This window comes from Bidens hawaiensis, unplaced genomic scaffold (assembly GCF_021521415.1).
Source record: "Bidens hawaiensis isolate Kalapana, Puna unplaced genomic scaffold, B.hawaiensis_p1.1 tig00028335_1, whole genome shotgun sequence".
Lineage (NCBI taxonomy): Eukaryota > Viridiplantae > Streptophyta > Magnoliopsida > Asterales > Asteraceae > Bidens > Bidens hawaiensis.
The window spans coordinates 56924-74541 of record NW_027494629.1 but is presented as its reverse complement, the minus strand read 5'-3'; the positions used below and the strand labels follow the sequence as shown (position 1 = coordinate 74541).

The 17618-nt window shown below is 33.6% G+C and overlaps 1 pseudogene across 1 annotated transcript; it reads right to left on the bottom strand.

The window, feature by feature from the left end:
• Window positions 1-2489: 2489 nt before the first annotated feature.
• LOC143576888 (uncharacterized) lies at window positions 2490-6566 on the bottom strand (annotated as a pseudogene). The gene is made up of 10 exons (XR_013143017.1): window positions 6494-6566; window positions 6342-6409; window positions 5826-5859; window positions 5669-5738; window positions 5047-5103; window positions 4411-4539; window positions 3957-4048; window positions 3468-3555; window positions 2924-3002; window positions 2490-2637 (listed from the first exon to the last, which is right to left on the bottom strand). The product of XR_013143017.1 is annotated as an uncharacterized LOC143576888 (transcript).
• Between the last annotated feature and the right edge of the window lie 11052 nt (window positions 6567-17618).

Below are 17618 nucleotides of genomic sequence, written 5' to 3'. Positions count from 1 at the left end.
AATCACTGTGTTAGTGGGGACTTTCGTGTGTTAGCACTTAGATAATTCACATCAATACATGTTTTAGGTAAGTATACGTAATCAAACATGCTTTTCAACCAAAAAGTTCATAAAACGTTCATAAGTGGGGTCATGAAACTCACTATTTAGTAGATAATCATCACTGTGTCAACTCGCGGTTTGTTTGATTTGCTATCACTAGTTCCTATAATCAATATTATAATAATATTAATATTTTAATGTTATTATAATCTTAATACTAAACCGGGCTGTATATCTAATCTGGGTATAGCTGGAACACCCAAAAACTGTCAATAGGCTTAGGTTGTGATGTTGTTCAATGTCTAATACTTAAAACCGAACTTGGCTCAGTTGTGATGTTGTTCAATGTCTAAACTGGGCCAAGTTGTTCGTTTATGCGTTCAGAAAACAGTTATAGGAAAGTAAGCTTGGGTAAATGTGTTGGTCAATAAAATGATTAAGTTATAAATAAAGATCACGCATTTGGGCTCCGGATTTGATACGGGGCCGTTTCCGTTTATTTAGTTTGATTTGAGGAGAACGCGCACAATCTATCCAGATTGTCCAGATTTCTCATAAAAAGGTTCGTTTTTACTTAATTAATCCAAAAATATGATTTTTGATCACTCTTGGTGTTCTGATATTCCCGCAGGTTCGTTAATCGCGAACTTGCCGATTTTTATCAGAATTGAATTTGTTTAATTTTCAAATTAGCATAATTAATTAACCGTTAATCATTAAATTATTAAAATTTAGCCACTTATCAATTAAAATATGTAGATTTTTATAAAAATATTTCTGTAATTATTTACTGGTTTATTAATTTATAAAAATTCATTTTTCCTTCTACATATAGCCTAAAAATCGTTCGTTTATCCCAAACGATTTCCAAAAATTCCACAAAAATTTCTGGATGCTCAATTTATATCCCAAAATCATCTATATCAATTCCAGAATGTAACAACCTTGTTCAATATTCTTTTCGGCCCAAATTCGGCTATAAAAACTCATACGAATGCATATACACAAAACACACTTAGACTTTTCCAAATGATTCCAAATTTCATATGTGATCAAAATATACCAAATCTGAGTTTCCCACAAAATTTCATAATTTTTCAAGCATTTTAACTATTTTTCCCAAATAAACGTCCCAATTCGGTAATAAACTCGCCAAATATTCTCGAATGGTCGAAAAATTACCAAATTTGAACAGGGACTCAATGATATGGTCTCTGATGTCCCTGCAAACAATATGTACATCACAACCTTAACCTAAACAGCCCGTAATCGAGTGTTTCGATATTTTCACGGATCGCTTAAAACAATTCAAATAAGTGTTTAGTAAGTCTTTTTCGGCTTAACGGATGATACAATGCTTGGTTTGTAACTATCTTTCGCGTTTAAATCTATAGCGGGTAGTTAAACGAGCATGTTTTCGTGTAACTTGTTTACTATGGAACTAAGGCCATAAAACTAATATTTTAGCTTATATTAAACATATATCACTTATAGTTGCCCCCCCCCCCCCCCGGGATATCTGGGTCATAACCCGACCCGTTCGGTTAATCGTTCGTTCGTTACGTAAAAAGCGTTTATTTGCTTAAACGATAAATACGTACTGAGGTGTACCTTGTTTTGGCTCAAATGTCACAGAGGATGAACAATATCATTTCATAATATACAGAAAAATCACTGCATTTTCTAAATTATAAAAATCATCCACAAACACCCTAAATCAAACATCCCTTACATAAAATAGGGGGTGAGCATTCACACTCCATTCACATATCTAAACCTATCTCCATCTTAATAACAAAATAGCTTAAAAATTCAATTCATGTCATCCCTCATCCTCATATCCCAACACCTTATTATATTTATGGGAAATCAAACTCATCCTTCATTTTTAAGGGGTAGTTGTCATCTCTATATTCATTTTTTATTGTTTTTAATATGTATAAGAAAAAAATTAATTGAAATATAAAAAAAATATTATTTAATTAAATAAAGAGAGATGAAGAGTGGCATGTGAGATATTTTTGAAAACTAAGAAATAATTTCAGAAAACAATTTTATTTTATTTCTTATCAAATTTATAAATTTAGAAAACAATTTTATTTTATTTCTTATTAAATTACAGGGAGGAGGGGTGGAGTGTGAATGCTACTCTTTAATTTCTCTCGCCATATTTTTGTACCCTTGTATGAGTTCTATCTTCTGTTTCATTTAAGCCACTTATTTGAAAAAAAAGAATTATAAATTTTCACAAAATTAAAAGATCTAATGAAAGTTAAGGGAATATAATAAATTCACTTACCAACGCGAAATTAGTTGTAATAAAAACAACTCATGTTTCAAATGATGATAACCTAATAATCTTTGTAATTGTGACAAACACCATTAAATCAAAGATGACAACCAAATGTACGCTCATTCCTCCATCTTACCAGATCTGAATTTAATTTTTTTTTTGTCAAAAAAGCATACATAGATCAAAAGTTGGTAACAGCATTCCAGGCAAACTTATAACAGGAAGAAGCAATTATTTCTAAACCGCTCTTGATGAAGAATCTTTCTCGGCTAAATAGTGCTCAAGCATATCCTCCTCATCATCTGCGACCATAAACAATGTTTTGTCAAATAAATATAAACTTAAGCGTTGCAACCGACTATTTTTTACTTATGAGTGGGTTTGATTTGAGTTTATTTTAGTTGACTTTTTCAAATAAGAAATAGATTATAACTGTAATAATGTAATATTTATAATCATATTTAACACGAATTATTGGTTAAACCTAGAATTCACCCGTTTGGCCAACTCGCCAACTTTACCATATTTAAAATAAAATTGACCAAGAAACGTAAAGTGGGAGACAGAAGAGATTAGAACAATAATAACCTTCAAAGTCTTCATCGTCATCAAACTCAAAATCTTCATCTTCTTCATCATCTTCTTCATCAATTGCCACTGCACCTTTCTGTTATAAAAATTAAATGTTGAAGAATCAAGTTTAACACAATAATTCATGAAGAAACGAATTACAAAAAACAGTATCCCTAGCCTTTAAGAACTTCACAAAAATGTCCTTTTTATAAAGTTATTTAATGCAATCGTATTAAGAGAAGCTTTTCGTTAATTTTAAACAACTGAATCATGAAGAAAGGACTTTTTTCAGAGCGTGACTGAATAATACTTTTACATGCTTATATGCATTAACTTAAGGTTAATCACGTAAGTCCTCACACGCTATTTTAACAACTACATGCTTGCTATTTGCACGATTAAGTCCCTAAACTTATAAAACTTTTTTACACAATTAAGGAACCTTCTTGTTGAGTTTATATAAGTTTAAGAACTTAAGCATGCAAAATTAAAGTCTAAGAGAATTAGAAAACATACAAGCAAAAATTAAAAAAAGAAAAAAAAAGGATGAAAATATTACTGCAGAAGAAGCTCGGCCACTTTCAAACCATTGTCTACCGGTGAGTTTCTTTTCTTTGGGCGCTGTAAGTGCCGATTCTGGCATTAATCTGAAAATAAGCATTCAAGATTAGCATAAAGAGATTAATTAGTTGAATGTGTAAAGTATCTCTAATAGTGATTAATGATAATTCAGGGTTCAGATAATCAGAACTCAATAACTGGTTTCAAAGAGAAAACTAAAATTACTTTTTGTCAAAAAAATTTAAAGGTTTTAAAACCATCTTTTTTATTGTTAACAATTACACTACAAAAACATAATAGCTGGATCATCAGTCCTTCAATATAGATACAATTAATGCAGATTCTAGTAATTAAGAGAATGACAATTTTACCCGAATTGCATCTAACAGTAGAAACAATTTTGGTAAAACATACAAGACAAGTTAAAATAGAAATATAGACAACTTTGGGACTGAGGAAACAATAATCTTGATGGTTATGAACTTACTTGGCTCTTTCAAGCGCCAACTCTGCTTCAAACCTATCTCTCCATGCCAAAAATGTATCAATGGTGACAGGTTCTCCATGTGGCACAATCACCTGAATATAGATCAAGTCAAAAAGAAGCCCACGTGGCAGCAAAAAGGACCCATGTACTTTCGCTAGATATGTACATAGGTCCGTGGACTTTATTTTTGCATCCTTGAAGACCTTTACTTCTAGAAATTTAATGATAATCTCCCAACATTTTTAAAAAAATAAAAAAAATAAAGTTCTTGTTTTTTATGATTGAATCCTTGAACCTTTTTAAATACAGTTAAAAAAGTCCCTAAATTTAATAAAAAGGATTTTTTTTTCTTGTTAGTTCATAAAAAGTCTTAATCCAGTCAAAGTCCGAAGGATCTTTTAGCAAATGTGCATAAACTTTAGTATAGTATAATTCATAAAATCTAAAGCCATACTTCATCTTTCTCTGCTACATCCTCTTCATTGTCATCATCATCAGCATCTTGAGCAAATCTTTCAGAAAGCCAATCCTTAGCTGAGCTAACTAGAGTGTAGATCATAGCCATTCCAAGATTCTCAGATGCCTGAAAATGTCTCAAATAGTCAAGTGTCTAGATAGACAAAGCCAACTTTCAAAAATTCAAATATACATAAAGTATAACAAGTAAAACGTAACATAAGTATAAGCGTGTAGACATTTTACGCAAAAAAATAAATGATTCTATAATTTAAGAGACTACAATAGGGTGCATGAGTAGAATGATGTTTTTTGCACAAAATAGTGAAAGTACCAACTTCCTTTTTCAGTCTGGTCTCGTTTAGGTGATCATACTTTCACTTAGTTTTGACTTTTTTCCCATAATGTTAAATGTCTGTTCTGGCCATTTTATCGATTGATTTCATACAAACTAAGAACTTGTCTAACACTAAAGTATCTGCGTTTTACATACAGCCAATTTTATTGAGGCAGAAAATTATTTATTTTTCAATAATCACACAATCTCTCAAAATGCAGATCCAAACACACTCTAAGAAGCGGTGCACGGTTAATTAAAAACAATAGATTATAAGGTGCCAACAGTCTATTTTACCTCTTGTTCAAGCTTTTCTTTCAATACTTTTAGATCTAGGTGTGAATTCCTCTTATACTGTAACATAACCACAAAAAAGTCAGCATGGAATAAAATAACCAACAATAAAACCATAAGTGACAGCTCAGCAAGCAAAGTTGCTCAATTATAGTTAGAGGTGGCAAATTCAACCTAATTACTTATGATCGAATAATTAGTTGTGTATACTTGTATTTAATATAACTATACTTATGAGATGAAAGATTTGAGAGAAGCCAAATGTCTATTTTAGGTGCATGCATCATCATCCTAAATCATTTATTCGAAAACTTAGATTATCAATGTGATAATATTGTTTTTGTAATCATAATCAATGCACTAATTAACATATAAAAGAATGGACAAAAAGTGTTTGCGGATCAACCCGATACGACCCAGCCCATTTCAACTTGTACTAAACATGAACCTTTCCAACAAGAGACTGTTTAGACACCTTTCCCACCCGACCATATTACCAGCTCTAGTTATAGAATATGTATAGGCAGATAACAACAGAGAATAAATTCTCTCCGGAAATAAATATATATATATATATTTATGTGTGTGTGTGTGTGTATAGAAGTAATAAGATATAATAAGTCACCTTCTCACATTCAGAATAGGTACTTCATCTGGATATTTTTCTGTATGTGAGAAAATTAACCCCAGCTGAACTGCACATAAATTAGTAACAACCAGCATTTATAAGAAACTTATACATCCACAACCGATAATCTTACAAAAATATGTTTGATAAAAACCTGGAGTAGTAGAGGATTCATCAGTCTCATCATCCTGCCAAAAACAAAAGTAACATACTTAGGGCTACTGTTTGTCATACATATGATCACCATTACTGTTAGCAACAAAATATGGTATATAATAATCATTTTGAGACATATGTTTGACTTGTGTTGCTAATTTCTTTATTGTATTGTGACATTCATAAGATAATATCCAAAAATCACTACAGAAAATCACACAAGAGTCCCATGGTGAATCAAACTCATCTCACAGATACAATTCATCTTAGATTCAGAAAGTCATACAGACGGTCAAATATATTTGTTATGCAAAAGTGATACAAAAGTTATGCACATTGCTATTTTGTGTAGATTACATTTCTTAAACTTCATTTCAGGTAAAGTGTTTGTTATCTGTTAACTAATGCTACTTCTAATGTTCACTACGTTTCATCACCCAGCAAGTAGTTTTGTAAAGTAAGAAAAATAACTTTTTTTAGAAAAAGGAGGAAAATAAGTAATCAAAATGGATACCTGGGGAGATAAAGTAATTTGAAAACACCGATTTGAAGTGTTCAATCCACTTTCACTGGGGTGGATTTCTGCAAAACATATAACCAAAACTTGTCACAAGTTTGACTTTGAAAGTTGACCATACTTACAACAAGAGCAAAACGCTTATTAACCTTGAAACTCATCCATAAGAATGGCTTCTAAAGCTTCAATTTCCATCTCTTGCTCCTGCAAATGGTCTGTCATGTACATTTCAGTTACCACTCAAAATCACCAAAATTACATCCTTATTAACATAAAACTAGCGTCATCATTCACATTTAACCTAGTCCACTCATGCACAAAATTAGCTTCGAGCCTTCGCTGTTGCACAGTTGAGTGTTAACTATACCTAAATTTGCATAACCATATATGTAAGATTAACCTAAAACCAGCACACACGACGACAAACACTAACATCATGCTTGTTCCTTAAGCAATTAATAACACAAATCAGCTACTTATGAAACTGTTTTCGAAACCAAAGCATCAAAATAACATTCGAAATCATCAAAATAGCATCCTTATCATCTTTTGCAAAGCTATCAAGCACATAACTAACCTCACTAACGCACAATTAAGTGTTAATTATACCTAAATTTTCATAAACACTTACTTAAGATTAACCTAAAATCAACACGCACGATTAACGACGACAACAACGCTAACATCATGGCTGCTCATTAAGCAATTAGTAACACGAAACAACTACTTATGAAACTGCTTTCGAAAACAAAGCATCAAAATAGCACTCGAAATCATCAAAATAAATCCTCATTTATCTTTTGTGAAGTTATCAAGCACAAAACTAACTTCACAAATGCACAATTAAGTGTTAATTATACCTAAATTTGCATAAACATATAAGTAAGATTAACCTAAAATCAGCACGCACGATTAACAACGACAGCAAACGCTTACATCATGCTTGCTCAATAAGCAATTAATAACACGAAACAACTACTTATGAAACTGTTTTCGGAAACAAAGCATCAAAATAGCATCCTTATTATCTTTTATAAAGTTATCAAGCACAAAATTAACTTCACTAATGCACAATTAAGCGTTAATTATACCTAAATTCGCACAAACATCTGTAAGCTTAACCTAAAATTAGCCGATAATAAGTAGCAATCATGAAACGTAAACATCCTGAAGCTCGATACTATCAACAGTTCATCGAAACCTAATTAATCGATTCAAAACTCAATCCCTAAATGTTTAGAATAACTGAAATAACGATTCTTCATGATGATTGATATTGAATGAATCAATTGATTTACCTGTCATCTCTGTGGTTGTACTTTAGGCTTCAGGATTTGTACTGCGTGTCTTCCGATCCCGACGCGGCCACTCTCTCCGTCAACTGATAACCTAGCTAGAAACGGTGTGTCACGGGGTTTATAAATTTAGGAGAAAATTTAGTAATTTTTGTAAATTACAAGACAGAGTATAATGATAAAAAGTATAAAAAAAAGATTATTTAATTAAAAAATATAGAATTTTTTAGTATAACTAAAAAGATGGAACAAAGAAGATAGGTTTATCAAACACGCAAAGCAAAATTAAACTACTGTTATATATCTTCCACTAATTCCCAATTGTCGGATCGATCGATCAGGTTTCAAAATCCGATGACTTCGACTTCTCCGTCGAAAGGTATATAATAATTAAACACGTAACTCAACGTAGGTCATGTTGAAACCCTAATTATATTATTAATATTTAGGTTTTCTATACTCATCTTAGCATTAGCCTGCATGCGTCTTGATTGATATAAAAACCAAAACCACTAGATCGTAATTCACCCTAATATATATATATACTTAAAACAGATTTAAGACGGACAAAATTGTCATTTGATAATTTTAAGACGTTCTTAACCATAAATAGTGTTTATGAGACGCCGTTAAAATTGAATACGCCTATTCTTCGACGTCTTTCTCTCCAACGCCTTTGATGTGCATCGCCGGCGTCGTTCAAGTGCATCTAACCCCCAATTCCCGTTATCTATATTATCAATGGCGCCTTAATTGCTGCAATCAATGGCTAATTGTGATGAAGAGGAATCCTTATCAACTATGCGAATGAAGCGATTGAATGTTTAAGGTATTAATTAGTTTCCTATTGAATGCAACGTTATGATTTGTTATTGATAAAGGGTCGAATGCATAGCGACGATTCATCTATGGTCTTACCTCTCTCTCTCTAAACCCCTAATCCCCTGCACAAGGAATATTGCAATTGATGTTTCTTAATTAGGTGTTTGTTCTTCATGCCCTAATTTTGATTTCTGCAGCATCACCCCTCAATTGCGAGACTACGGTGTCGAGCTTAGCCATGATGGCTGTCAATTGAGCAACGATTTGATTAGAAGTAATGCTACTACCATCACTACCTTCCTTCTGGTTAGTTCGGGTTTGCACCATCGAGATTCATGATCAAATGATAGAAACCAAAACTTAAACAAGAAATTAAAGGATAATTGGCCCGATTCAAGATAGGCTATTCTCCAATTAATTTGATTCAAGAAGGATTAGATCTCCATTACAAGGATTTTAACCAAGTGATCTCATAAAAATAAAAATCCATCCTTCTAAACTAAAACCAAAGAGTTTAAATAAACATACTTAGCAACATTAACTAATGCAGTTTTTCTCCCTTATTACATTAGTAACTGCGCATCTATATCGTAAACCTTAGTTAATCATCTTCCACTACCCTTCTTCCTTGTTAACAGCCTTGACCCATTTGATCTAGCTTCTTGACTCACCCATAATGGAGCTCAGGTTTCAAAACTCTTCAATTTTCTCATGAAAATGTTACTTGGTTATTGAATTTGAGGCATTCGAAATTTTTTTTAAGTGAAGCCCGTGATTTTTTTTCTTCTTGTTAGAAAATAAAATAAAAATAAAGATTTCAAGTGATTAAGTCCTCATCATCTTCAAAAATAAAAGATTGCAACAACCGAATTACAGCAAATCATGGACTGTTAGAGCAGATTTCAAAGGATTAGAATTTTCCTTTTTCAAGCTATTTCCTTGTAAAGTTAACATCTTGTTTTGTCTATTTAAAGATTATTATTGTATCTTTGTAAAAACAATTAAGCATATAATTAACAATTACTTTTATTCTCTGTGCCATCCTTTCAATATGGTATCAAAGCATGTATGATCCTTGGATCATATTATTGCTCCTGCTCATCATTTACCTTTCAAAACATCCAAATAACAAGCCACCATGTCTGAATCAGGCGGCGGCTTGGTACCCGATGATCTTACCCTTCAAATAGCCAATATCCTCAAAACCGGTCTCAATTCCCAAACTCAAAACCTCAAACAAAACCTATCCGATAACTTGAAAATAAGTCTTAATCTCAATAGCCAAAACTACGCCCTATGGTCTCGAATGATACGAGTTGCAATAGGGGGGAAATCAAAAAACCTTACTGAAACATTTGACCCAAAATCCTCCAGAACCAACTGATGAAAATTATGATCAGTGGGAACAAGATGATCTTGTTGTCTTCTCGTGGCTAATTCAAAACATTGAACCTGCCATTGCTGGTAACCTGGAGTTCCCGACATCAAAATCATAGTGGGATGCTCTTATTGTTACATATAGTAGTGGCAAGGACAAGCTTCAAACCTTTGATCTTCATGTTAAAGCTAATGAATTCAAGCAAAATGGCATACCTTTGGAAGAATTTTGGATAGTAATGCAGGGAATCTGGGGAGAGATTGAACGCAGAGACCCAAATCCAATGGCGTGTGCTGCCGATATCACAACATACAACAAAATCAGAGCCAAACAGAAACTGTTCCAGTTTCTAAACGCCCTAGATCGATAAAAAGAGAGATTCTAAGATGGGATCCTCTTCGTTCCGCTGAAGGCGCATATGCAGCGGTAAGAAAAGAAACTGCCCATCAAAAGAAACCCTAATGATACACAGGGGGTGGCAACCGGGTTGTTGGTGTCTCAGCAGCACAACATCGAAGGATTAGGTTTTGTATCCAAAGGAACTCGCCGGTCAGACCAAGGGCTGAAACCAAATGAGTCATCATCCCGGATAGACAAAGCGCGTCTGAAATGTAGCCATTGTGGAATGTCAAGACACACGAAGGAGCAATGCTTCAAGCTCGTCGGGTTTCCGGAGTGGTGGAACAATGGAAAAAAAGGGGGGGATAAGGACAACGCTAAGGTTACAGCCGCCATGGGCAACTCAGAAGCCACATATAGCGGCAGCGGCGACCATCACGGGGGTGGAGAAAAGAGCACTGCCTTCGGTGGTATGGCGGCGGCGGTTCAAGTGGCCACATCTGATTGTGATGAAAGAGGTAACGGGTTTGAGGGTATATCCTCAAACCCTTTAATTTGCAACCATTTGTTTTTAGACCCTTTGGTTTATAACTTGCTAAATTCCCCCCCCTCGAAGAAACTGTTAATTCAAATATAAGGCATATAAAACCGGTTATTTGTAATACTTCTCTACAAAAATCGGATAAATCCAATGTAAGCACAAAAGAATCTGTTTTCTTCCGATATGGGCCAAAAATGTAATGTTTTTATCTTGGATATACCTCGAGATTGTGTTTTTAACAAAAATAAAATAAATAAAAATATGGGGGAAATTAATATGGCCAAAACATGTGAAAATATAAAGAAATCTTGGATTTTTGATTGTGGTGCTACCGACACCATGACGTTTGAATTATCCGACATAATTTCAAATTCAAAACCAAAAATTAATCACATTAAAACGGCCAATGGGGGGATTGTTCCCGTAAAGGGAGGGGGAACAATTGAAATATCACGTAATTTAAAACTTTCAAACTGCTTATATGTTCCCTCATTATCACATAAATTGTCGTCTATGAGTCATGTGACAAAAGAATTGAACTGTACCGTTTTAATGTACCCAACCTTCTGTATACTACAGGATATCAGGACGGGAATGATTATTGGGCGTGACACTAAACGTGAAGGATTGTACTATGTGGAAGAAGTAACTCAACATGGTACTGTGTTTTTGGCTCACGGATCTACAAACAGAGAAGCTTAGTTATGGCATAGGAGATTGGGGCATCCATCTATTGGTTACTTGCATATTTTATTTCCAAAACTTTTTCCTTCTAGTGAAACTTTAAGTTGTGAAACTTGTGTCTTGCCCAAAAGCCATAGACATACTTTTAAACCAAATAATACAAGAGTTAATTTACCTTTTTCCCTTATCCATTCCGATGTATGGGGGCCAGCAAAAGTAACTGGAGGACAAAACATTTGTTTTTTTGTAATCTTTGTTGACGATTGCACTCGTATGATATGGATTTATTTTCTAAAACATAAATCCGAAGTTTTTTGATAAATTTATTATATTTTATGCCATGATACAAACACAATATAAAACCAATATCCAAGTTCTTCGATCCGATAATGGTGGGGAGTACATAAACGATTCAATGAAACGTTTTTGTCAAACTAAAGGAATAATACACCAAACGTCGTGCTCTCACACCCCGAACAAAACGGTGTCGTCGAACGGAAAAAACTGCATTCTCTTAGAAATCACACGAGCCCTATTAATTGAATCCCAAGTCCCTAAAAACTTCTGGCCCGAAGCCCTTGCTACAGCGACATATCTTACTAATAGGCTACCAACCAAAGCTCTTGACCTAAAAACTCCTCTTAAAGCCCTTTCAGATTTCACTAAATTACCCCCTGCGCTGACACTTCAACCAAGAATACTTGGGTGCTCCGTCTTTGTCCACATACCGAAAGTCAATCGAAACAAACTTGATCCTTGTGCTGAAAAATGCGTATTCATAGGCTATGGTGTCAACCAAAAAGGCTACCGGTGTTATAGTCAAACAAAACGTCATATATATACCACCATGAACTGCGACTTCCTTGAAACTGAGTTATTTTATACCTCCCAACTCAGTGGTGAAGGGGAGAAAGAGCATGACACGCTGAGTTGGCTAAAATGGGTCCCAAAGTGGACATTTTCATCTGAAGAAGTTAATCACAGTACCCAAGATGAGTCATTGACCCCAAAACAATCTGGTGAACCAAACGTTAGTGCTACTGTCCCAAATACTTCTAACCTGATATTCGAGGTAAGTGATCCCCAAATAACTGAAAATAACGGATCTCATAATACTCATGAAAATATTGATATGTCTAACAATCATGTGGAACAAGTTGAACAAACAGTGCAGGAGGAACAAGAAGAACCGATACTAGTAGAAACAAGGCAAGAAGAAACGACAAAGAAATATGTTCTACCACCAAGAGTCAACAGAGGAATTCCAGCAAAATGATATTCTCCAGAAAAACAATCTAAATCTTCTAGGTATCCCAGAGCCAACATAGCCGAAGGGAACTTGTCCAAAGAAGCCAAAGCCTTTACCTCATCCCTCTACAATGAACAAATTCCAAATTCCGCGGAACAAGCTCTTGAATCAAAGAATTGGAAGGACGCAATGGAAACAGAAATGAAGGCTTTAATGAAAAACAACACATGGGAAAATGTGATCTCCCTCCAGGAAAGAAACCAGTGGGATGTAGATGGGTCTTTACAATTAAACACAAGCCAGATGGGACTATTGAAAGATATAAAGCTCAGTTAGTGGCTAAAGGGTACACCCAGACATACGGGATAGACTACTTAGAAACATTCTCGCCGGTAGCAAATTCGACACTATTCGAGTGCTTTTTTCAATTGCTGCGAATGAAAGATGGCCTCTTCATCAATTTGATTTTAAGAATGCTTTTCTTCACGGGGAATTAGAAGAAGAAGTTTATATGGAAGCTCCGCCTGGTTTTACGGAAAGTTTCAAGACAAAAGAAGTGTGTCGATTAAAAAAATCCTTGTATGGGGTTAAACAATCCCCTCGCGCTTAGTTCGGTAGATTTACTTTAGCAATGAGGAAATATGGATATCAACAAGGCGACTCTGATCATACGCTATTTATTAAACGACGAGGTAAACTTGTTACTTGTTTAATTATATATGTTGATGATATGATAATTACAGGGAACGATGAAGAAGAAATGAGGAAATTGAAAACAAACCTATTCACAGAATTCGAAATGAAAGACTTGGGAAGACTTAAATATTTTCTTGGAATTGAAGTCCTAAGATCTAAAAAGGGGATCTTTATATGTCAGAAGAAATACATTTTGGATCTTTTAGCTGAAATAGGAATGGTTGACTGCAAGCCTGCCGAAACACCAATGAGGGTAGACCATAAGCTCCGTATGAAAAAAGAAGCAGAATTAACCAACAAAGGAAGATATCAACGTCTAGTAGATAAACTAATTTATCTTTCACATACGCGTCCTGACATTGCATATGCAGTTGGCATGGTTAGCAAGTTTATGCACCAACCTCAAGTTACTCACATGGAAGCAGTAATGAGGATTATCAGATACCTCAAGGGAACAACAGGTCATGGGGTTCTCTTTCAGCAAAATAAACATATGAAGGTCCAGCTATACACTGACGCAGATTGGGCGGGAGATGAAGACGATCGAAGATCCACAGCAGGATATTTTACCCTTGTTGGCGGAAACTTGGTAACATGGAGAAGTAAAAAACAAAAGGTTGTAGCTTTATCTAGTGGCGAAGCCAAATTTCGGGGAATTGCACGAGGACTGGCAGAAGTTCTATGGATCCATAAACTCCTAACTGAGATAGGATTCCCTCCAACCGAAGCTACCAAGATTATGTGCGATAACAAAGCTGCTATACAAATTTCAGAGAATCCCGTCCAACATGATCGTACAAAGCACATAGAAGTTGACCGGAATATCATCAAAGAAAAACTTGAAACTAGAGTTATAGAATTACCGTTTGTCCGATCTGAGGACCAACTGGCAGATATATTAACGAAAGCCGTCAACGGAAGAGTATTCAACAATTTTCTGAGCAAGTTGAGCATCAGAAACCCCACTACTCAACTTGAGGGGGAGTGTTAGAAAATAAAATAAAAATAAAGATTTCAAGTGATTAAGTCCTCATCATCTCCAAAAATAAAAATTGCAACAACCAAATTACAGCAAATCATGGACTGTTAGAGCAAATTTCAAGGGATTAGAATTTTCCTTTTTCAAGCTGTTTCCTTGTAAAGTTAACATCTTGTTTTGTCTATTTAAAGACTATTATTGTATCTTTGTAAAAACAATTAACCATATAATTAACAATTACTTTTATTCTATGTGCCATCCTTTCAATACTTCTAACTTAGATGTCTCTTGTACATTGCATGTGCTCAGCATTTGGAAATACATCCTTCACGACTTAATATAATTCCTTAACGAAGAACAAACATATAGCATATAAGCAAATAATAATAACAAATTAATTCATAACAAAGGTGCGTAATAAGTACAAATACCTTGTGTTAGTAATAACTTACACTTAGTCCAAGTTCACCTTCTATTTCAATTCACCCCTCAAGAGATCATGAAACCTTTTCGAATTTTCTTTATTCTTAACATACGCAACAACCCATGCTTAAGAAAAAATACGATTATAGGTTTCTCTTTCAATAGCCGAGAGTAATTGACCACTAACTTTCATAGAAAATCCATGCATACAATAAATTTTATGTACCCATTTATCCTTCCATCTTTGACACCTATAAATATAGTAACTATTAAGTAAACATTTCCATTTGCCTTCGTATTCACAACCATCTTCACTGTACTCCCTGGATGTATTTTCAATATCTCAAATTGATAACCAAAAGTCTTGCATAATGCGTCACACTCTACCGAAGAAAAATCACAATGTGTAACTAAATATGGTTTCATAAAACACATGGTTAACTAAGAAATACTAGCACGCATACACAGTACTTTTTATTAAGCTTCAAAAGATTACAACATGTTGGTTTAGGAACTTAGCTTAACCATTTACATCAGACAACTTAGTAAAAAACAATTAAGTTTCCATGTCTTCAAACACATAAACGCCATATATAAATTAGAAACATGCCTACCTTAACTACCTAAACCTGAAAAACATGGTTTAAAATGGCCAATTAACAAGTTGGTAAGTTTGCAGAGTTCACAATAAATACGTTCAGTATCTACATGAATGATGATGTTAATTGTGCTCCCAAACCTGACATATATAATATTCTCTAGTCCAAGTTCTACAACGAACAAAGACCATTTGGATTAAATGCAATTCATATTACATGGCGTGACCAATCATGAATGGGGTTGGTCAGACCCCAAACACTACCCATGTAGCAGTGACTTCCGGCGAATTTGGAAACGATTGTGAAATCAAAGTCCCTGTGATCTTCTAACTCAAAAGAATCTAAAGAATATGATCGGTTTCACCTATTAAAAGCGTAACTTTTTGTTATTTAATTATAAAATTCTAATGTTACTACTCATTAGTTATGCATCAGTATCAAAAAAGTATAAGAGAAACTCCACGTCAGCATGACAACAAGTTAAATTGGTAAAAAAAACCTATGGTTAGAATATTAGTTGAAACTTGAGTAACCTAAATAAGAAAAAAAAAATAAGTGACCTAACTAGAATAATGCTGAAACTTTTATACTATTGTAGTATGATGATCTATTACTAATTAAGTGTCATGTCAAATCAAAATACTTAAGCTAAAAGAAAAACGTATCATACAAGTCAACAGCTTGAAACTTGCAATTGCCTAAAAGTAGTTTCTTAATGAATAAAATGTCATAAATCGTCTTCTTTAAAATTTTAGATAACCATATAGTGACAACCAATAATAGGTATAATATAGCCAACCAAAGTTTTATTGAGCAAACTTAATCAATTGATGTTAAACTTCCGATCAATCGCAATCAAACTTGGTTAACCATAATCAAACATGACAATATACATCTAATCATATTCATGCATAGTTAAATAGACTCATAACGGGTCAAACATGGTTATACTTGGTCAAACATTGGTATCCTTTGTCAAACATAGTCATAGTTGGTCAAATATGACCATTCTAATTAGTTAGTTAAGCATAGCCATATATTTTTATATACATAGCTAAATTTGGTCACACGTGTTCATAGTTCGTTACACACTTACACATATAGTCGTGTAGACCAAACATATAATCATAATCAATCAGATATAATTAATAAATATACGTAATAAAATGTAGACGTACAATATCCATCAAAACACATTAACCCTGCGTTCAACACAATCAAAACTAGTTAGTCATATTTATTTCCTTTTTTTTCCAAAACATAATCCCTTTAAATTATTTTCGTAACCCATATAAGCCAAAATATTATAATAAACGTACGCCAAAATAGTCCCAACTTTTGAACTTTGGGTTTCAATTACCAAATATGCCAATTATTAAGTTGTTATGCACACATTAATGATCATAACATTTTAATACCTAAAATTTAATTATGCTCCGTATATAGTTTATTGCTTAAAGTCAAGTAATCTTTATTATAGAATAGATTTTGTCAGCAAATATAGTTTTTAAAAGATTGGGTTTTACGATTCAAAAAGGAGTAGCGACGCAGCTTGTTGCCCGCTTGCCTTCTGTTTCGATGTAATCCAATAAACAATCATATATATAGATGTATGTATCAGGATAATGAAGCTAGAAAAAGACAATTTGTTCATTTTAACACAAAAAAATAGTTACCTTTTATTAAAGAAGTCTCCATGTTTTCTTTTTCTTTATTTTTTTAAACGTTTTATTATATAAATGCTAGCAAAAAGCCATGCAAGTAACTATAACTTTAAAAAAAAAAACCACCACAAGAAACAACCACTATCGAAACCTACAGCAATGAATTCTCATACGATAACCAAACCTACACATATTCACTCTTAATCCAAACGAAGCCTAACAATATTCACTCTTAATCCAAAGGAAGCCTAACACTTCTATTTCTTTCACCAAACTAGAGACTTGAATCAGGACCCACTATGCACCAAAGCACTTGTCAATGTACGGTGTACATGGTTAACAAAGTAATTTTTTTAACAATATATAACTCGTTATCTTAATATTCTAATACTCTAATACTATAGGCAAGCATAATTTTACCATCCGATAACTTGTATTGATATTTGTTTAAATAACACAACGATAGAAGGTGTGAAGTAAGGAAACAAATAATTATAAGGAATATATAACAATAGTGGGAGATTATACAATATCTCAAATATTTTATGGGAGATCTCGAATAATTACCATGGTAAAAAAGTACTTTCTATACAATAGTATATGTA